The sequence below is a fragment of the Myotis nattereri genome (assembly GCF_964212035.1).
Source record: "Myotis nattereri genome assembly, chromosome: 2".
NCBI classification, from domain to species: Eukaryota; Metazoa; Chordata; class Mammalia; order Chiroptera; family Vespertilionidae; genus Myotis; species Myotis nattereri.
In genome coordinates this window covers 53,887,309-53,910,024 of record NC_138076.1, presented here as the reverse complement: position 1 = coordinate 53,910,024, position 22,716 = coordinate 53,887,309, and positions in this window count along the sequence as shown.

The following is a 22,716-nucleotide window of genomic DNA, read 5'->3' as shown; positions in this document are numbered from 1 at the left end:
GAGGGTGGGGAAAGAAAAAGATATGTTAAGGTAGACAATCCATAATCCCAAAGTAAGAATACCCATAACCAAACCTTAATGCTTCACCGTCACAGAGACCTTGAGATTCTAAGACACAGCTAGTAACATTGAACCTCTTTTACAAATAAAACATTTGATTTTTAAAATCCTTTCTGTTAATATACTTACAGAATTCATATTTTGAATTCTATAATATTATCTTTTTAACCCAAATGTAATAAGACTAATTCTTCTCCTCACAGTTCCAAGTATCACTGATTTACTCATTGAAGAAAACTATGTCCTGAAAAATTTCCTTATGATACACTGGGCAGAGCAAAGGAAATTAGAATATTTTTAATTTAAATATGTGGATTCTAATTTTGTAAGTATATTTTTAATCATATTGCATGACTATATTATGTACACATACAATAAAGTTTTATAAAAACACAGAAGCAAAAAGGTTGTACTCTCATAGCACATTTCTTTCTTTAGATATTTTCCCTCTCACTCCATTGTCATAAAAAAGAACAGAGCAAAAGAAGATCTTAGAAAATGAGAAAACTCTTCATGTCAAACCAAAGGTCAAGAGAATCTTTCATAAGAACATCAAATAAGATTTCCAATTTTTTTACTTAGTAATTTAGAATTTCTTTGACAAGATTTGACTTTTGAAGTGCAATTTTAGTCATAATTTTAGAAGGGTATTATGCCATAAAGGATCTTCAGTACAGATAATAGAAAGCTCTCCCTTTTCATTCTTCTTTAAAATGTCAATGTGAACTTAACATATTTTATATACTCTCAGATCACAAGAGTATCTTAATGTAACTTCTCAGTTCTAAGGATTCCTTCAACTCTGTAATAGATTATCTCAGAAGTACCTTGTCTCCAGAAATGTACTTTAATTAGTTCTCTTTTACAAAGGGCCCATCACTGGCACGAATATTGTTAAATGATGCACTGGTGCTCACCAAGACTTAATGTGACACTTTCTTGACTTACTTGAGAGTAAACTATACTATTTATAAAGGGTAAAATGATATAATCTTTGATTATTGCAATGTAGTTAAATGAGCAAATTATAAGTGTATATAAGTAATTTATACTGTAGCATGGACTCTTCTCTCTTTTCGTACAATGTTTTGAACTTGGTATCATGTCAGTTAGGAAAGTGGTAAAAGCCCTTCAAAAAACCTTTAATAAAACAATGACTTAGAAGTCTCAAAAATGTGATGGCAGACTATTTTGCTTCTTTGAATTATAGAACCATCATAAGATTGACCATCACCTGTGGTGTACCCATTTAATTAGGGCAACTTATTTAAGTCAGTAATGAGAAATGAACTAGGTTGCAACTATTGACTCACTAAGGTATAGCCAAGTAATATATAAATAAATTTGAAATTAAAACATTAATTCTCCACTTTAATAGTGAATCCTAATGATATATTTAGACATTGTAACAAGTAATTTTATAAAATATTTACCTAAATCCTGACTGAAAAATAATTAAGCTATCAAGATATTACCTTCCAGACAATTGGGAAACATTGTCTTTTTTAATTGGATTTATTGGGGTGACATTGGTTGATATAGGTTTCAGGTATACAACTCTACAATATATTATCTGTATATTGTATTGTGTGTTTACCACCCCAAGTCAAGTCTCTTTCTGTCACCATTTCTGCTCCCTTTACCCTCTTCTACCTCCCTCCATTGCCCCCTCCCTTCCCTCTGGCAATTACCATACTGTTGTCTGTGTCCATGAGTCTTTATTTTATTGTTGGATTTTCAGGAATCCTTGAAGAGACAAGAATTCAAATCAGCCAACATTGCTATATTCACTATTAGTGTTCGGTCAGCATCACAGACACATTAAAAAAAAAAGTGGAATAAATAATTGGTTACACAGGAGTTGGAAAGGGAGCAAAAAAGGAAAAATGAGGAGCCAAGAAACTACAGCAGGAAGCAGCTTCTACCCCTATGATTGATAGAAAAAACACAAGAGAAAATGGGGATTGAAAGGACCTGGAAGATACGAACGAAAACACGGAGCTAGGGCCTGGGCTTTGCTATAGATTGAACATTTGTGTCTCTTGGAAATTCAGATGTTGAACCCTAACCCTAATGTAGTGGTATTTGGAGGTGGTGCCTTTGGGAGGTGATTAGTTCATGAAAGTGGAGCCCTCATGAAAGGGATCAGTGCCCTTATAAAAAGAGACCCTGGAGAGCTTTCTTGCTGCTCCCACCATGTGAGAACACAGCCAGAAAACTCTATGAACCAGGAAGTGGGCCCCTCCCCAGACACTGGCTCTGTCAGCACCTTGATCTTGGAGTTCCCAAGCTTTAGAACTGTGAGAAATAAATGTCTGTTGTTCATGATCCATTCAGTCTATGTTATTCTGTCCCAGCAGTCCCAATGGACTAAGTCAGGCTTTGAGAAGCAGGTGTGTCTCATCTACTTTGGGAACCTGAAATTAGGTAGATGTGTGAGTGCTGGTTTGGGGAGTAACGGAAGTCCTCAGAGGCTAGAACCACTGCTACTGTGAAGTGCTGATGCTGGGGAGATGCTCCCAGGAATGACAAGCAAACCAAAATGAAATACCCCTTCCTCTGATTTCTAGTGTTCCTCTAGTGTCTGCTATGGATATAACCTAAAGAAGTAAGCTGGAAAAAAATAGTCTGTAACATGTATTTAGAGTCTCTCTCCTAGTTTCAGAAATCTCATTATAGATGGGTAGACCAACAACTGAGCGATTGGAAGAGAGTAGCTAAAAACTGGTACAATTACCATTTTAATGTTTCCAGCTCTGGGCACCAGTGTTTAGATATGAAAAAATTCCCACAATTTGACAAGTCTCAAATTTAGCTAACTTATTTTTTACATGTTTTATTTTTCATATTTGCTGAGATCTGGAAGAAGTAGATTTGAATTTTATTTTTCTTCAAAAATATTCAGAAAATTTGGAGCACCCTATGTGTCTGTATTCATACATAGATTTATAGGAGAAATTGGTCAAACCCTTTGTGCTTCAGATACTATATTAACAGTTTAGGCATGGTTGAGTGACTTCATCTTATGACCAAGACTCATGTATACTTATCATACAAGTGATTCCCTACCCATACAAATGTTTGCAAATACCCAAAGATAAATAACATATCTGCAAATATTTCTGTATGATAAGGACAGCTTAATGTCCAATAAAAATACAGTTTGAGTCCTAAATTTTGCCTAAAACACTACTATATACTGGTTATTTGAGGATATTAACCTGGGAAGCACAATGCCAACTATTCTATTAGTGGCAAAGATTCATTTTGTTCCTTGTTTTTATAGTTATTATCTTTCACTAAAGTGATGAAGCATCCCAAACAAGATGCTACATGATAGAAATACTGTATCTTCCTTATATATTGATTTTGCTCTCTGGCAAGTATTTTTTTAAATTTAAACTAGCATGACAATACAATATAGCAAAGAGCACAAATATGCCAAAGATGTTAAAAATAGTATGTATGAAGTCAAATAAATGTCTGGTATAATTAGAGATGCTGCATTGGCCTCCTCAGTCATCAGAGTTTATCATTTACTCTTTTCAGCTTAAAAAATATTTTTTAAAGTTAATGTCCATATTGGGATATAAATAACTCCTTCAATTTTGAGAGTTAAACATCGTGGTGTATTTATATATAAAATATTAATAATTATTAACATTTAAATGTTCATAATTAAATACATTTTAATATTTTAATAAAATGAGATTTTTTCCCCTCAGTAGTAATATATCTGCACCACAGTTCCATTAGCTCTTCACTACCAAAATACCAGAAGACTTAAAATTATACAAAATGATTAGTACATTATTTTTGTTCATGTTGTTGATATCATTCAGGACAGGTACTTCCTTTGTCTCTGGCATTTGTCTTATTAATTCTTTGCAACTTATCTCACTCAATTCCTCCTCTGAGCAGGGAATAACAGTAGTCAAGAACAACATAGACTGTGGACTTAGATGTCCATGTTGGAATTCAATGTATCATATTTTAGCCTCTCTTGATTCTGTTCCTTATTTATTTAATGGGAATAATAATGACACCTACTACATGTGATAGCTATAGTATTTTAAAAGATAAATATGTATTATATACTTAGAACATTGGTTGTAACATAGTAAATGCCAGTGCCAATACATGTTAGCTATCAACAGCCATGTAAATGTTGGTATGTTCTAAGACTCTTTCATAGACTTTTTTCCTTTCCATTTCTATATACTCTTACAAAATCATCTCTTTTCCCCCCATGGTTTTAATTGCTCTTTTTTCAATTAGAAACTCCTTAAATCTATAAGTTCAGTTCTAACTCTTCTAATGTATTCCAAACCAAAATATTCATTTTTTTACTCAATATCTCTACCTAAATGCAACATGTAAATCATTGACTTACAATTTTCCTTTTAAAATATATTCCTTTTCTCCTGCCACTTTACATGTATTGAGTTCCATCAAGTTTGTTACGCCAGAAGTCTGCTTACCGTTTTAACTCCTCTTTCTCCAACTCCTCGCATCCATTTAATCATACATCTTTTCCATTTTAAATGCTAAAAGAATGTTTAATTTATTTTCCCAAATTCTCCGATTTCATATTAATCTCCACAAATTTTTCAAATAAATATCTACAATAATCTGCATATTTAAACTTGCTTTTACAAAATAATCACCCAAAGAGACCTTTGTAACATAATAATCTGATAAAGTTATTCTCCTACATAAAATGTATCAATATCTTTCCTTAACACTTAGACTAAAATCAATGCCTGCACATCTCATAAATCACTGATTTCCCTTCCTCTTCCATACCATGCTTCAGCAATTCTAAATATGTTATGTTACCCTAGTGGACTATGGAATATTACATTTCCTTATATGACTGTTATATATATACTAGAGGCCCGGTGCACAAAATTTATGCACTCGGGGGGGAGGGGGGGTCCCTCAGCCCGGCCTATGCCCTCTCGCAGTCTGGGACCCCTCGGGAGATAACGACCTGCTGGCTTAGGCCTGCTCCCGGGTGGCAGAGGGCAGGCCCAATCCCTAGGTGTAGCCCCTGGTCGGGCTCAGAGCAGGGCCGATTGGGGAATTGGGGCACCGCACCCTGTCATGCACAGAGCAGGGCCCATTAGGGGGTTGGGGAGCTCCCCCCCTGTCACGCACAGAGGAGGGCCAATGGAGCGGTTATGTCTCTACCCCGTCACACACAGAGCAGGGCCCGTGGGGTGGGGGGGGTTGGGGCACCGCACCCTGTCACACACAGAGCCGCAGGGCAATCAGGAGGTTGGGGAGTTCCCCCCTATCAGGCACAGAGCAGGGCCGATCAGGAGGTTTGGGCCCCACCCCCTGTCACACACAGAGCCACAGGGTGATCAGGGAGTTTGGGCGCTGCCCCTGTCATGCTGATCCCGGTGCTGGGAGGCATATTACCCTTTTACTATATAGAATAGAGGCCTGGTGCATGGGTGGGGGCTGGCTGGTTTGCCCTGAAGGGTGTCCTGGATCAGGGTGTGGGTCCGCACTGGGGTGCCTGGCCAGCCTGGATGAGGGGATGATGGCTGTTTGCAGCTGGTCACACACCCTTCAGGGTGGGGGTCCCCACTGGCATGCCTGGCCAGTCTAGGTGAGGGGCTGAGGGCTGTTTTCAGTCTGGGACTGAAGCTCCCAACTGCTCCTTTTATTCTTTTTTTTTTTTTTATTCTGAGCCAGCTTTAGCTCTGAGGCTCCAGCTCTTAGGCCTCCGCTCCTGAAAGCAGGTATCTGGTTTGTTTAGGTTCTACAATCGAAACTCTGTATCAACTCCAGTTCTGAGATCCCGGCTAGCTGAAAGCTGGTTTCTGGGGTTTTGTTTAGCTTCTATTTTTGTAACTATGTTTCAAACTGCCAGCTCAGAGGCCTGCAGTGGCAGGTGGGGAATGTTGGAGTCCTCTGTCACTGAAGCAAGCAAGCCTCATGTTAGTTTCAAGCTGCCTGGCTGCTGGCCGCCATCTTGGCTGGCAGTTACTTTGCATATCACCCCGATTAGCCAATGGGAAGGGTAGTGGTCGTACACCAATTGCCATGTTTCTCTTTTATTAGATAGGATGACTGTCATTCATCCTCATTAAGATATAGTGCCTGTGGGAGCCTGAAACTCCTCTAACCAGTATAAAAGAAATGATCATAGATTTCATCTAAAGTTTAGCCATAAAAGGATATATTTCTTACAGCTTCTACCTCTCTTTATCTCTCTCCTCTCTTTCTCTCTCAGGAAGATGATCACCTATAGAACTTCTAGAACCTAGCTGCCATGCTGTGAGGAAGCCCAAATAAACCATGGAGAAAGAAGACATGGAATATCCCACATGAAGAGAAACTGAGGTCCAAAGTCAATAGCCAGCATCAACTGCCACATATATAAGTCAAATTTCCCTGACCCAAAAACCTATGAGTATAATAAATTGTTGTTTATGACACTAAATTTTACTGTAATTTTGTCATGCAGTCATAGAAACAGGAATATGTCATGTCATATCTGGCCCACAGAGATTGCTTCCTTTTCTTAAAACATTTTCCAACTTCCTCATGTCTTAAATCAGTATCACCAGTATCAGCCTTTCTCATCAACACATATCCATCTCATTAATTTCAATTTAAATATTACTTATTCTGGAATGTTTATTATCTCTTAAAAGAATCTCAAATTTAACATTTTATTTTATTATTATTATTTTTTTAGTTTCTTTTTGTTGTTGTTTGTTTATTGTCGAAAGTTTTACATGTCTCCTTTTTTCCCAGTTGATCCCCTCCCCCATCCCTTCCCAGCCCGGGCAAGCTCCCACCGCCCCAGTGTCTGTGTCCATTGGTTATGCTAATATGCATGCATATAAGTCCTTTGGTTGCTCTCTAACTCCCCCCCACCCCCACCAATTTGTCTTTAGATTGATCTATTCTGGTTCATCAAATTATGTTGATCTTTATATCCCACATATGAGTGAGATCATGTGATATTTATCTTTCAATGACTGGCTTATTTCGCTTAGCATAATGCCCTCTAGTTCCATCCATGCTGTTGCAAATAGTAAAAGTTCCTTCTTTTTAATAGCAGCATAGTATTCCATTGTGTAGATGTACCACAGTATTTTAATCCACTCATCTGCTTATGGGCAATTAGGCTGTTTCCAAATCTTAGCTGTGGTGAATTGTGCTTCTATGAACATATAGGTGTATATATATTTTCTGATTGGTTACCACCTCCTCCCCTCCAGCTCCCACAGTGTCCCTGCCTCTTCCGCTCCCACTCCCCTGCCTCTGGGACTGGAGAAACCCCCAACAGAAGCCATGCGATGTAGCCGCTGGGACTCCCATGTCCTGGTGGGGCCGCAGGAACCCCAGTGGAAGCTGTGTGGAGCAGCCACTGGCCCTGCCCCCGCTGTGTGCACTGCTATCTTGTGACAGTATTACGGAGTGAGGGTTAATTTGCATATCACCTCTTTATTATATAGGATTTCTATAATACACAAAAATATGTTTCGATTATTCTCCTATAAAGAAGAAAATACCTTTCAGAGACAGTGTATCAACCACTTGGTTGTAGAACCCTTTAATGTGGGTAACGGGGTTATTTCTCCATATGTGTCTAATTGAGAGCTCACTGAAAGGGCCAGCTGAGATTGAAATGGAATGATTAGTTTTTGAAGGCAAGGAGTGGGTGGGGGTGCGAGGGGAAGTGAGGAGAAGAGGAAGAATAGAAGCAGAAATTCTGGCTGCAAAAATGAGACAAACTCAGCTAAAGGCCAATGAGAATACAGAGTTCAGCAGGCATAGTAATTTAGAGAGAGATCTGAAGAGTTGTGAGAACTTCTTTAAAGGAGTGAAATAAGGACAAGATTTTGAAAGTAGGAAGCAGAAATAGGGTTTCCTGTTAGGGAAATGGGTCTGTTTACTAATAGGCAGTCACACTATTTCTAACCTACTGAGCAACTAATAAGGGACATTCCTTCCTCACAAAGCGCACTAGTACTTAGGGTTGGAGATAATTTGGAGGCACGTTTCCATTCTCTTGGCCCCCGTAAGGTTATACCTAGGCGCTACTACCCAGTTAAAGTCTCAGAATCTCAGGTAACTTCCAAGTCAATGGTAAAAGAAAGATAATTAACCCACAAATCCCTAGTGATGGTTTTAACAATGTTTTAGACCCCCTTGTAATTTCCTCAGTGACTCCAGATGAATAGCAGCATAGCTTACAAATAATTTAAGGGCCACCTTGAATTATTTAAGGTGAAGTGAGGGTGATTCTAATCAAAAGTGTCTTCCATTTAAATTCACAAGATTAAAAACATAATTATGTCTCTATTTTGCACATTATCTCTGTTTAATATAGATTCATTGTAAACAGATGGTGATTTCTTAACATTTAATATATTATAATATATTTCAAAATATGTATGCCATGCAGTGAAATCCAGACCTTGTGAAGTCCTTAAATTAATCACCTCAGAAATATTTTAAAGTCTCACTCCCTAAAGGATACCTACATTCCAATGAAAATGGAAGTTTGAAGTTTTGCAGTATTTAGAAATAGAGTTGATTGTAACATATACTAGTTGTACCAGTTAATAATGTGGATTTTTTTCAATCGATGGAGTTACACATATGTTGATATATATGTGATTTGATATGTATGCTATTTTGTTGTATTGACAGCAAGCTTCAAAACTTCATGTCAAATTTGCTGAAGATGTTAACATCATGTTATTTTTATGCTTAAAAATGTTGAATTTCATGCCAAAAAAGAGCATTTGTGGGAAGTTTTAATTCATTATTTTAAAGGAAAAGTTATCTTATACTTCAGGAAGCTTATGGTGAACATGCTCCATCTCAAGACATTTGTGAACGCTGGTTTAAATGGTTTAAAAGTGATGTTTCAATGTGAAAGACAAAGAAAGAACGTCCAGGTCCACTGGAAAAGTTTGAAGACCAACAATTACAAGCATGTCTGAGGAGGTGCTGGGGCAAGGGGACACAACCAGTGACCTCACTTCCTGAGGATGGAGCCCAACAGAAACTGTAACCCTGGTAACCAGGCAGCCACATTCTATAACTGCCCCTCCCATCTCACTCAGATAGAGACATTGGAGAGGACACCATGTTTTCGTGTTGTCTCCCCATGTCCCAAGGCCGATGCCTCCAGAGAAGCTGCGATGAGATTGTGTTTAGTCGTGGCCGCTGCTGGATCCAGACTCAGAGCAGACGGCGCCTGTGGCCCTTTTCCTGGAGGGACCCTGAGGTAACACAGGGAGGTTTTGTTTGGGCCAGAACACCAATCTGATCCCACCTGAGCAGCCCTCTGTCCCCTGCCTGTGGGTTTGAGGTGGGGGATAAAGGGAGTGATCACGTGGGGAGGGTCTGTCCGGAACAGGCACAGGCTGGGTTCGGGGGTCAAGACCAGTCATGTTCACACCCCAGGTCAAGGCTGGCTGGGTGGGCATGGAGTGTGGGTGTACCCTCTGCCCGAGGTCTGTCCTGAGCCTTGGAGGTGAGTCTCATTTCCCCTCGGTGGATGTGTGTGTAGACACAGGGATAGAACCGATCAGGGAGCAGAAGGTCCAGTGGGCAGAAGCAGTAGTGACTAGGGCCAGGCTTGAGTTTTCCCAGTCAACTGCCAATCACTGTCATTGCAGAACTCAACCCAGGCCAAGGAGAGGCCGCATCTGGTCAAGGAGGAGCAGCAGCTGGTCAAGGAGGAGCAGCAGCTGGTCAAGGAGGAGCAGAGCTGGTCAAGGAGGAGCAGAAGCTGGTCCATGAAGACCCCCCCCACGCCCAGCAGGGAGGGCCGGTGAGCCACACCCCTGAGGGCCACAGCAGGCCTGAAGTGAGTGTGGCCTCCTGGGGGTCTGGGGAACCAGGACCCATGGGGGCAGGGAGAAGGTCTCCTCCACCGGAGCTGCCCAGGCCCCACAAGCCTCCAACCTCAAAGCCGCTCAGTCCCAACAGGTGGATGGCCATTTTCAGTTGTGTCTTGCAGTGCTGTGGCTGTGCGAATAGCACCAGGCCAGAAGACCTGGAGCCCAAGGAGGCAGAGCCCAAGGGTGAGAAGGTGGGGTGATGGGGGTGTAATAGGGGGGAGGTCCATGTGAGCTTATGGGGAGGGATTGTTGCCAGACACACAGGGAGCACCCCCAGAGCCTGGCCAGGAGCAAACACTGGCCTCAGACCACCCACCTGCTGGACTGTGGGCAAGGAGGGCATCCTGTGGTGGGTCCTGGGCTCTTGCTGTGTTCTGTGTTTGGGGGGCACAGGGAATACTAGCATGTGGGTGTCTTTTCTCACAACTCCAGCGCCAGCCCAGGGGGCAGATGTGGCTCCTCATGTAACACCTACTACAGTCCACCCTGAGGAGCTGGAGGCAGAGCTGGAGGCCTGTGCACCTTCAGAGCCCTTGCCACCCTCCAGCAGCCTCTGCAGCTGCAGCTGCAGAACCAGGGCTGGCCCCAGACAGAACTGAGGCCCCACCAGCCCTGGAAGAAGAACCCTTCCTGGGACCCATGCTGGTTCCTGCCTCAAAGGAGGAGCTCCCTGTGGAGGGGCCAGCTCAAGGGCCCCTTGTTGAATGTGTTCATGCTGTCCCAAGGGAAAAACTCGTTTTCTCCCCACTCCTTGATATTTTCATTTTCTTTTCTGTTCTTATTTTGTTTTTATGTTCTCCATGGCATACTTTCTTTTTTGATCTTTTTATTACTTTGGGGTTTTGGGCGAGTTTTGCTTTTATTATTTTCTTTTTTCTGTTTTTGGCCTTCATCATTCCATTGTATAATCCCTTTTAAATAATGAAGTTATTGTTTTATTTCAACTGGTCCCATTCCTTTTCATGAAGTACATTCACAATGCTGAGCAAGCATCACCACTCTCCTTGTAGAGGCAGTGCACATACCAGTACATCTCAGAGATGCTCTACCTCCCCAAAGTGGAGATATGCACTGTGAACTCTGGGAAGGAAGCACTGGCACCATTACACTGACAGGCTACTTATCTTATGGGTAGTGGGGACTAGTCCTGGGGACTAAGTGAGGCAGCAGAGGTGCCAGCAGATTTTCTAGGGAGCAGTGGGAGTCCCCTCCTCTGGGAGAACAGTGTGCAGGACCTGTCAACATTTTGCAGGTGCACTACCGCCCCCAGCAGTGCTCACCCTAAGAGGTCACCTCAATGACATTCTTGCACAACTTCTTGAAGATGCGTTTTTGAGACTACCTATGCCATGATGAATTGCAGGGGATTTGAGAGGGACTGGGCTCCACCAATTCTGGTTCACATGGAGGAGGGAAGCTGAGCTGCTGCTAAAGTGGGTGCAGGGGTCTCTCTATGCTGACAAATAAAGACCTTAGGGCTCCTCTCACATGAATTGAAAAGAAGATAATGAAATAGAATTTGATCTACTAAAATAAAATATTGACTTACCAGAAGAGTCCCTCTAATTTCTGACTATTTTTCTGATAATCAAGAAGTTCATGTAAAAAACATTAATTTTTTAATTGTCTAAAGTTTTGCATATGTCTAAAAACATTAATTTTTTAATTATTTCTTAGTCTTTCTGTTTTGTTTTAGTTGGGTTTCAAGCCATAGTTCAAACCTAATTTATTCATTTATTTGATTGGTAAGTCAAAACCTCTTTGTAAAATATGTGTTTCAAAATATTTTGAGGAATATTTTTTTCTTTATTGAATGAGGTATTACATGTGTCCTTACCGCCCCCCCCCACACACACACATAGCCCCCCCATCCTCTACTCATGTCCTCACCCCCCTGGTGTCTGTGTCCATTGGTTAGGCTTATATGCATGCGTACAAGTCCTTTGGTAGATCTCTCCCGCTTACCCTCACACTGCTCTACCTTCCCTGTGAGATTTGACAGTCTGGTTGATGCTTCTCTGACTCTGGATCTGTTTTTGTTCATCAGTTTATGTTGTTCATTATATTCCACAAATGAGCGAGATTATGTGATATTTATCTTTCTCTGATTGGCTTATTTTGCTTAGCATAATGCTCTCCAGTTCCGTCCATACTTTTTCAAATGGTAAGAATTCATTTTAGTATGGAGTTTCCTCAAAAAACCATAAATGGAACTCCCAGTTGACCCAGTGATCCCACTTCTAGGAATATATCCCAAGAAACTAGAAATACCAATCAGAAAGGATATATGCACCCCTATGTTCATAGCAGCACAATTTACCATAGCTAAGATGTGGAAGCAGCCTAAGTGCCCATTAGCAGATGAGTGGATTAAAAACCTGTGGTATATCTACACAATGGAATACTACACTGTTAAAAAAAAAAGAACGCATCCTTTAAGTAAAAAATTATTTTTCTTACTTAACCAAAATGAAAAGGCTATGTTAAAGAAGTCTCATTTTCAACAGTTTAATTTTTGCTTAGTTTCTGGTTTAAATTAAAGTTTTTTTAGCCATAAGAAAGCAGATACTGGCTACTCCAAAGACAAGTGTGACATTTAAACTATTCATAGCATATATTTGAAAATAATTGAATATGGTCAATAGAATTTTTTTCCCATGTGTACTTGTGGGAGAATGATATTCGCCTGGTTGGGGTTCAATTTCTGTTCTATGCACTCTTAGATGGAATTTTTTTCTTGTTCCTTGATATGACCTTTGGTTTCAAAAACCCCCACCAATTCTCCTCTTTTATTAACAGGCAACTTATACAGAATATGATAATGGAACTTAAAATGGAGGAAAACCAACTCTCTTAATTATTTATAGAAATTTGGTTGTATAGTGTATGGAAACTCATAAAAATGTCATGGCTGTTCATATTTATTTTTATGACTATTCTGAGAAATAGATAAAGTCATTATTCTTTTAGCTAGGAAACTTTAAAGCTTGTGGTCATGGTGTAAGTGGGAATCTTTATTTCTGGATATTTCCAGTCTATCATCTCATTGAATGTTTGGAGAGAGGGAAAATGCCATTGTCTAGGTTGGTGGTAATATTGTTTGGGTTAGGATCAGAGACATTCATAAGGCAGCCAGGTCAGGTGACCAGGGAGACTGTGTTAATGAGCCCTACAAGGCACTTACTATATAATACATACTACCTAATACAAAGACAGAAATACATAAAGGCAGCCAAATGAAAAGACAAATAAATAAATATGTCTCAAATGAAATAACAGGAGAAATCCTCAGGGAAAAGCACTAAATGAAATGTAAGAAAGCAGTCTACCAGATACAGAGTTCAAAACAATGGTTATAAAGTTGCTCAGGGAACTTAGGGGATGAATGTATAAGTTCAGTGTGAACTTAAACAAAGAGATAGCAAGCATAAATAACAACAACAAAGAAAGCATAAAAAAACAGAGATGAAGAATACAATATCTGAAATGAAGACACTAGAAGAAATCAACAGCAGGTTAGATGGAACAGAAGATCAAATCACCAATTTGAGGACAAGATAATAGAAAACACCCAAGCAGGAGCTAAAATGGCAGGGGAGTGGGTTGAAACTGTATTCACCTCTCTTGGAACCAAACTGGAATTATAACCAAAGCAATAAAACAATCAACCAGAATAAGCAACTGAAGGCTACCTGATCAGAAGTCATAAAATGAAGGATTTACAGAAGATGAAGGATTTATAGAAGAAGCTACATCAAGACTGGTAGGAAAGGTGGAGATGTGAAAAAGGCTGGCTCCTCTCCCATGATTGGTGGCTATGATCCTGGAAGGAATATCTCAGCTGCAATATTAAAAGCATAATATGCTAATTAGATCGGACATCCTTCCAGACAACCTTCTGGACAAAGCCGGGGCTTCGAGGGTAGCCCAGGTCCCAGGTGCCAGAGGGAAGCCAGTGCTGGAAGCCGGTTGAAGGAAGGCCTCCTTTTGCACAAATTTCATGCATCAGGCCTCTAGTACATCATAATAGAGTATTAAGATCTCTCCCATCCATCCTTATGACATTTTGGTTATTCATTTGTATCATACATACATGTAGTATAATCATCAAAATCTGTGTTACTATCTTAGTGTAGACTGCTATAAGACAATTCCATAGATATGTGGCTTAAACAACAAACATTTATTTCTCACAGTTCTGGAGGCTTGAAAGTCCAAGGTCAGAAGATGGTATGTCTGATAATAGCCTCCTTTAGCCACATTCTTGCCAGAGCATCATGGCTGAAAGGTTTCTTGTCTCCTTGTTTTACAAGAGGATTTATGCCATTATGAGGGCTCCACTCCTGTCATAACTTCATCTGGCCCTGATTACCTCACAAAAGCCCCACCTCTAAATACAATCATATTGGGAATTGATGCTTCAACATATTAATTTGCGGTGACATAAACATTCAGTACTTATCTGTTACTATGGTTTATTTAAACAGTTACATATTAGACTAAGAATAAGAACAATACCTTATGTTATATTGCCTTCATTTATTCCTTCTCTGACACTCTTCCTTTATTCATGTACATTTACCTTTCTCACCTTAAACTCCTTCCTCTGCCCGAAGAGCTTTCTTCCTGAGGCTATCTGAATTCCTCGAGCCTTGAAGGCCTTCCGCTGTCTTCATTGACAAGTTGAATCTCTCTCCTGGGTTCTCATCTCAGGGAAAAGTTCTCTGCTTTTAGGAACCTGTGTTTAATAAGGGCCTACATGGATAATCTGTCCATCTGAAGGTCCTTAACCTTAATCATGTCTTCAATGTTCTTTATTTCCCTGTAAGTTATATTCACAAGTGATTGTGGACATCTTTGGGGTGCCATTACTATGCTATTTGTAAGAATTTAGGTAAACAGAGAAATTATAGAGATATTCTTGTTGCTGAAAAGATTTATCATTGAAAGATAATGTAAGAATCCTCAGAACATATATAAAAATTATAAAAAAATATTTTTCATGAACTGTATGATTTGTTTATCCAAGGTGACTTTATGAGATTTTATACGTACCTACAAATAATTTCTAAACTATTTGCGTTTGAATAAAGAGCCATTCAGAGTTTCAAAGACACATTTTACCAATCTAGTAATAATTGGTCAATATATAATAGCAACATAAAAAATGTACCTTGCAAAAAATAAAATTTTAAAAGTTCAAGACTGTTTCTAGTGTTATTGAGAGTAGCAATAGAGAAGGAAACTAAATAGAAAAATATAATTTATGGATGGTGAATTTAATACATTAATCATGTCAATTCTGACCAAATTTTAGTGCAGAATTTATACAACTTTATTCAACACTACTACGTAAAAAAAATAGGGAGGCGAGCCTGGAGGGAAATGTCTTCCATATAATAATAATAATAATAATAATAATAATAATAATAATAATAATAAATGTAAAGGAAATAATTAAATTACAAAATCATCATTTTGCTGCCATCAAGGTTGATTCAGCAAAGACATATCCATGAATGCTAAATGTTTCAGTGAAAGCTTGATGATAAACAAGATAGTTTTATAGTTCAAAAGATGTCTTCAAAATCACTTTTTATAATCATAACTTTAGAAAGGTAAAGCCTGGTTGACACAATATTTATATAATTAATGTAATTTAAGATTACATCACCAATAATGAAACAAACATACATCACGTATCTTCTAATATAATGCACTGAGAATGGCACAGCATTACTTTTTCAGGGGAGGAGGAAATGTAACTTACCATTTGCTTATAAGGCAGAGTTAAGAGGTATTTTGTGCAAGTGTTAATGATAGCAAAAAATAAATCAAAGATATGTTTTACTCTGGTTTGTAATAATAAAAAGTGACAAGTGTGATTAAAGGGAAGTATAGGAAACGATCTAGGCTAAATTCAGATGTTTCTGAGAAATATTACACATCAAGGATGTATAAGATGGCTAACTAAAGGAGGTGGAGATTTCATGAGGTAGGGATTTAATGAGGTTGTAGAATGTTCATTATCCCAAACTTGCAGATAAAGAAGAAACTTAATTTCATGTGAGAATTTCTAATCAAGCTAGTTATTAGCAATGGGTAGTTTAAGAAAAGTTGCTTTTCAAAAATTGTGTCAAAATAATTGTGTTCACCAGTTTTCAGTTCTGTTCCATTGGTCTCTGTGTCTGTTTTCCTGCCAATACCATGATTTTTGTATTACTATTATTCTAGCTTTCTAGTATAATTTGAAGTCAGAGAACTTTTTAAAATTGTAGTTCTCCTTGTGAGTATGACATTTATGACCGAAAAAATGTTGCTAAGTAAAACAAAGTTAAAGGCTGTACACTAACTGATTTCAAGACATACTCTAAATCTACACTCATCAGACAAGTGTGGTATTTTCAAGAAGTAGAAACATGTAACAAAACAGACAGTATATACAGTGACCCAAATACATTATGATGGCTTAATTTTTAAACATACCATGCATATGTATGGGAAAGTGGTCTTAAAAAATAAAATATATAGAAAAAAATACCATAACACCTAACTCATACCACACAGATGATATCAAAGATTATATCAAGATGGGTCATAGACCAAATATAGAAACTGGAAATTAAAAAAATAATGTGGAAAGAAAAAAGGAGAAAATATTTGTTACCTTGGGGCAAGCTAAGTTTATTTAGATAGAACACAAAAAAAGCAGCTATCAAAAAGAGAAGAATGATAAGACTAATTTAACTGGAATTACAACATTCTGACCTTCAAAAGGCTTCGTTAAAAAATAGAGATAAATCATAGGCAGGAGAAAATATGAATATTATAAATATCTAGCAAATATTTAGCAGGTAATATTAAGAAATTAAAACTTGACGAAACCGGTTTGGCTCAGTGGATAGAGCATCGGACTGCAGACTGAAAGTTCCCAGGTTCGATTCCGGTCAAGGGCATGTACCTGGGTTGCGGGCACATCCCCAGTAGGAGGTGTGCAGGAGGCAGCTGATCGATGTTTCTAACTCTCTATCTCTCTCCCTTCCTCTCTGTAAAAAATCAATAAAATATATTTTTTAAAAAAAGAAATTAAAACTCAATCATCCTATCTAATAAAAGACAAACATGCAAATTGACCATACCTCTGCTACACCCACAAGCCATGCCCACCAGCCAATCAGAGTGACTTTGTAAATTAACCCAAGCAAGATGGCTGCCAGCGGCCATGGAGCTGGAGCAAGCAGGAGGCTTGGGTTACCCCGCCGATGGAGGAAGCCAAGCTTCTTGCCGGCCCTGGCTGGCTGTGGCTACAAGGCTACAAAATCTCAATTATAGAAGCTAAATAAACCCCAGATACCTGCTTCCAGCCAGCCTCAACTGGGAGCTTGCGTGGCTACGGGCTGTGGCCAGCCTGCAAACAGCCATCAGCCCCTTACCCAGGATGGCCAGGCACCCCAGCGGGGACCCCCACCCTGAAAGGGCTGTGGCCAGCCTGCAAACAATGATCAGCCCCTCACCCAGGCTGGCCAGGAACCCCAGTGAGACCCCCTCAAGCCTGAAGGGACTGTGGCCAGCCTGAAAATGATCCTCAGCCCTTTACTTAGGCTGGCCATGCCCCCATGGAGTAAGAGTACCTGCTGGGGGGCATGGCCAGCCTGAAAACAGCCATTAGCCCTTCAGCCAGGCTGGCCACACCCCCATGGGGTGAGGGTCCTTGCTGGGGGATTTGACCAACCTGAAAACAGCCATCAGCCCCTCACCCAGACTGGCCAGGTGCTCCAGGAGGGACCCCCACCCTGAAGGGGGTGTGGCCAGTAAGAAAACAGCCCTCAGCCCCTCACCCAGGCTGGCCAGGCACCCCAGTGGGACCTCCACCCTGATTCAAGACATCCTTCAGGACAAACCAGCTAGCCCCCACCCGTTCACCAGGCCTCTATCCTATATAATAAAAGGGAAATATGCAAATTTAACCTAACAGCAGAAAGACTGGGAATGACTGGTCACTATGACACACACTGACCAACAGGGGGCAGAAGCTCAATTCAGGAGCTGCCTCCTGGTGGTCAGTGTACTCCCACAGGGGGAGCTCTGCTCAGCCATAAGTCAGGGTGATAGATGCCAGCACAGCGGTGGTGGCGGGAACCTCTCCTGCCTCCTCAACAGTGCTAAGGATATCCGACTGCAACTTAGGCCTGCTCCCGCTGGCAAGTGGACATCCCCCGAGGGCTCCTGGGCTGACAGAGAGATGTCTGACTGCCATCTTAGGCCCAATCCCCAGGGAGTGGGCCTAGGCCAGCAGGTGTACATCCCTCGAGGGGTCCCAGACTGCAAGAGGGCACATACAGGGTTGAGGGACCCCCCAAGTGCACAAATTTTTGTGCACCGGGCCTCTAGTAGGTATATAATACAGTTAAAAAAGTAAACATTTGCCAAAACCGGTTTGGCTCAGTGGATGGAGCGTCGGCCTGCGGACTGAAAGGTCCCAGGTTTGATTCCTGTCAAGGGCATTTACCTGGGTTGTGGGCATATCCCCAATGGGAGATGTGCAGGAGGTAGGTGATCGATGTTTCTGTCTCATCGATGTTTTTAACTCTCTATCTCTCTCCCTTCCTCTCTGTAAAAAAATCAATAAAAATATATTTATTTATTTTTATTATTTTTTTATTATTATTTTATTATTTTTTTAATTTAGTCTTTATTGTTCAGATTATTACATTTGTTCCTCTTTTTTTCCCACATAACTCCCCTCCTCCCAGTTCCCGCCCCACCCTCCACCCTCACTCCCCACCCACTGTCCTCATCTATAGGTGCACGATTTTTGTCCAGTCTCTTCCCGCATCTCCCTTTCCCCCCCAAGAATAGTCAGTCCATTCCCTTTCTATGTCCCTGATTCTATTATGATCACCAGATTATTTATTCACTTGATTCTTAGATTCACTTGTTGATAGATGCATGTTTGTTGCTCATAATTTGTATCTTTACCTTTTCTTCTTCCTCTTCTTAAAAGATACCTTTCAGCATTTCATATAATACTGGTTTGGTGGTGATGAACTCCTTTAGCTTTTCCTTATCTGTGAAGCTCTTTATCTGACCTTCAGTTCTGAATGATAGCTTTGCTGGATAAAGTAATCTTGGTTGTAGGTTCTTGGTATTCATCACTTTGAATATTTCTTGCCATTCCCTTCTGGCCTGCAAAGTTTTTGTTGAGAAATCAGCTGACAGTCGTATGGGTATTCCCTTGTAGGTAACTGAGTTTCTTTCTCTTGTTGCTTTTAAGATTCTCTCTTTGTCTTTTGCTCTTGGCATTTTAATTATGATGTGTCTTGGTGTGGTCCTCTTTGGATTCCTTTTGTTTGGGGTTCTCTGCGCTTCCTGGACCTGTATGTCTATTTCTTTCACCAGGTGGGGGAAGTTTTCTGTCATTATTTCTTCAAATAGGTTTTCAATATCTTGCTCTCTCTCATCTTCTGGTACCCCTATAATTCTGATGTTGGTACGCTTGAAGCTGTCCCAGAGGCTCCTTACACTATCTTCGTATTTTTGGATTCTTTTTTCATTTTGCTTTTCTGGTTGGGTGTTTTTTGCTTCTTTGCATTTCAAATCTTTGCCTTGATTCTTGCGCTCCTCTGGTCTGCTGTTGGGAGTCTGTATAGTATTCGTTATTTCAGTCCATGTATGCTTAATTTCTAGTTGGTTCTTTATCATAACATCGAGGGTCTCATTAGATTTCTTGAGGATCTCACTACATTTATCGGCGGCTTCTAGACAGTTCTTAAGAGACCTTAAAAGTATGGTTCTGAACTCAATATCCTCCATTGACAGTTTTGTCCTGTTTCTTTTTCTCCGCATTTTTTATGCTTTCTTGGTGCACCCCCTAGTGGTCTTTGTGCGCAGTCTTGTTGTAGTTAAGCCTTGATTGTTGTCGGCATTACCGGGGGTGATTTGACCTCCAGGCTAACTGGCTATGAGAGTCCGCTTTGTCTGCAGTGGGAGAGCTTCTGTGCTGGATCTCTAGGGCGGTGCTAATCTAGCGTTTGCCTGAGGCTATCCGGCAAATGGCTCTGCGCAGGGCTTGGGCGGGGCGGGTCCCTGGGGATCTACAGGGCAGGCCGGAGCGAGCAGTTATGGCTGCTCTCAGTTCCATCCCTAGGGGCTCTGCCTCACAGTGTGCCAGTAACTGCTGCAAACCTCGGAGAGAAAGCTGCCTTCGAGTTCCGACCGAAGCCAGACAGTCCCGCTTCTCCCATTTGAGTCTGGGTCCCTAGAGGCTCGCCCAGATCTGGAGCTCAGAGTCTGAAACTCCCTCCTGATTGAAAACAACAACCGCGCCCTCCGCCTCCAGCCCGCTCCGCGCGCACTCCGCACCTGAGTATTTCACTTCAGCACTGCGCCTCCTCTGAGTCTGGGTATGATATTCTCTTTCCTCCTAGTTGTAGAATTTCCACTCAACCAGCCTTCCTGTGGTTCTGGATGATGTCCGTTCTGTTGTTTAGTTGTTTTTTGAAGTGATTTTTCGAGGCAGCAATCTCCGGCATTAACCTATGCCGCCATCTTGGTTTCTCTTCCAATAAAAATATATTTAAAAAAAAAAAAAGTAAACCTGTCACAAAATAAAGAAAAATGAGTAGACAATAAGCTTATGGAAAGTTTATCAACATCATTAGTCATCAAGGATATGCAAAATAAAACTAATTACATGCTACTTTTCATCCATTTGAACAGCTAATATTTAAAAGACCCTTGATACTAAATTTGCCAAAAAAGTTGAGCAACTGGATCTCCACTACATTGCCCAATGTTATACAAATTCACTCAACCACTTATGAAAATATTGTCATTTTGTTACAAAATTAAATTTATTAACATATAACCAAGCAAATCCAATCCCAATATTTTACCCAATCTATATCCATAAATAACTATATGTACATGTTCATAGGAACTTTATTCACAATAGCCAGAAAGTAGAAGAAGAACAATAGTCTATACACATTTGAATAAACATATTTGACATAATTTTATAGAAAAGTAGTATTCAACAATAAAAAGAATTAAGTCTATTTACTTGTCACAGTATAGATTAATGTGAAAAATATTTTATCAGTGGAAGAAGCAACACACAAAAGAGTACTATGCTCTATTTTTCCATTCATGTAAAGTTCTGGAAAAGATAAACCTAATCTATACAAACATATCATTTGAAGGTTTTCTGGGATGGTATTGGTGAGGGTTTATAACTAAAGGGGTTACTTCAGATAAAAACCCAGAGGTGAAATTGATGGGTTCTTCTTAGTCTCTTATTATAGCTTGTGTTTTAAAGTTTATTTTGATCTGGTATAAGTATTGCTATCACACATTTTCATTTGTTTCCATTTTAATTAAATATATTTTTTCATCCCTTTACTTTTAGTCTGTGGTCTCTTTCAATCTGAAGTGAGTCTCTTGTATCCTGCATATGTAAAGGTGTTGTTTTTTAATCTTTCAGCCACTGTATGTCTTTTGATTGAAGCATTTATATATAAAGCAATTATTATAAATATGTCTGTATTGTCAGTTTATCATATACATATTTTATCTTTTTGTTTTCTTCTTTTTGTTAAAAATGGCCTTTCACCATTTCTTGAGATGCTAGTTTGGTGGTGATAAACTCTTTTAGCTTTTTATATTTGTCTTTAACCTTTTACATTTTAATCATGATATGTGTTGGTGTGAGCCTCCTTGGATTCATCTTGTTTGGAATTCACTGTGCTTCCTGGACTTGTACATCTATGTCCTTCACCATGTTAGGTAAGTTTCCTGTCATTATTTTTTCAAATATGTTTTCAATCTTTTGCTCTCTCTCCTCTCTGATTGGCCCCAGGGTCAATCCCTCCCAGTGACGCCAACAGTAATCAAAACTCAACTACAACAAATGGGGGTGCACAGCCTACACAGAGGGGAATACCCTTAGAGCAGTGGTTCTCAACCTGTGGGTTGCGACCCCTTTGGCGGTCGAAGGAGGGATTGACCCTGGGGCCAATCAGCTACAAGGAGTGGCAGGGACTACAGTGGAGAAGCTGCTGTGCAGGGGCCAACTTCAGAGCTGGATTCACTTCAGGGGGGCTTTGGTGTTTGCTAAGGTCATCCCTGAGTGAATCACTTGTGGAGGTGGTTCTGTAACACTTTGACATGATCTGAAGCTGTTCACCCAAAGCACTGTATCTGAGGCCAACCCAGGAAGTGCAGGGCTACATCAACTACCACCTGTTTCCTACCCTGGGCCACCTGCCATGAGCTACAGAGTGAATTGCAGACAGCTGCTACTTGTGCTGAGCTCAGAGGTGTCCAGGAGAGGCCAAGCTGAAAACCAAAGCTGGCTGCTGCTAGTACCAGCCCTCTGGCCACTTACAACAGGTACAGGGTATGCAGAGGCCTGTTGCTACTTGCTTGAAAAATTTTAGGAAAGTCCAAAGCAGGAGCCAAGACAGGCTGTTTGCATGGAGAAGCCACTGGAAATGGCTTGGAGGGTACTGCAAGTTGGGTGGGATGACGTCTCACCAGGTGGGGAGACAATGTTGTAGCTATGTAAATAAGTTTTTACCTGTTTGGTGTAGAAATGTGAAAGCTGTGGCTAAGAAGAGTGTTGGTAGAGTAAGGGTAATAAAAGCCTTGGTAATCCTCATGATGATTCCATTTGTACATGTACCTAATATCTAACATTTTGAATATCACTGGAAATGCAAACTTGAGTGAACTAAGGATAAATAAATGTAGATTAAATAGTTAAAAAATAAAA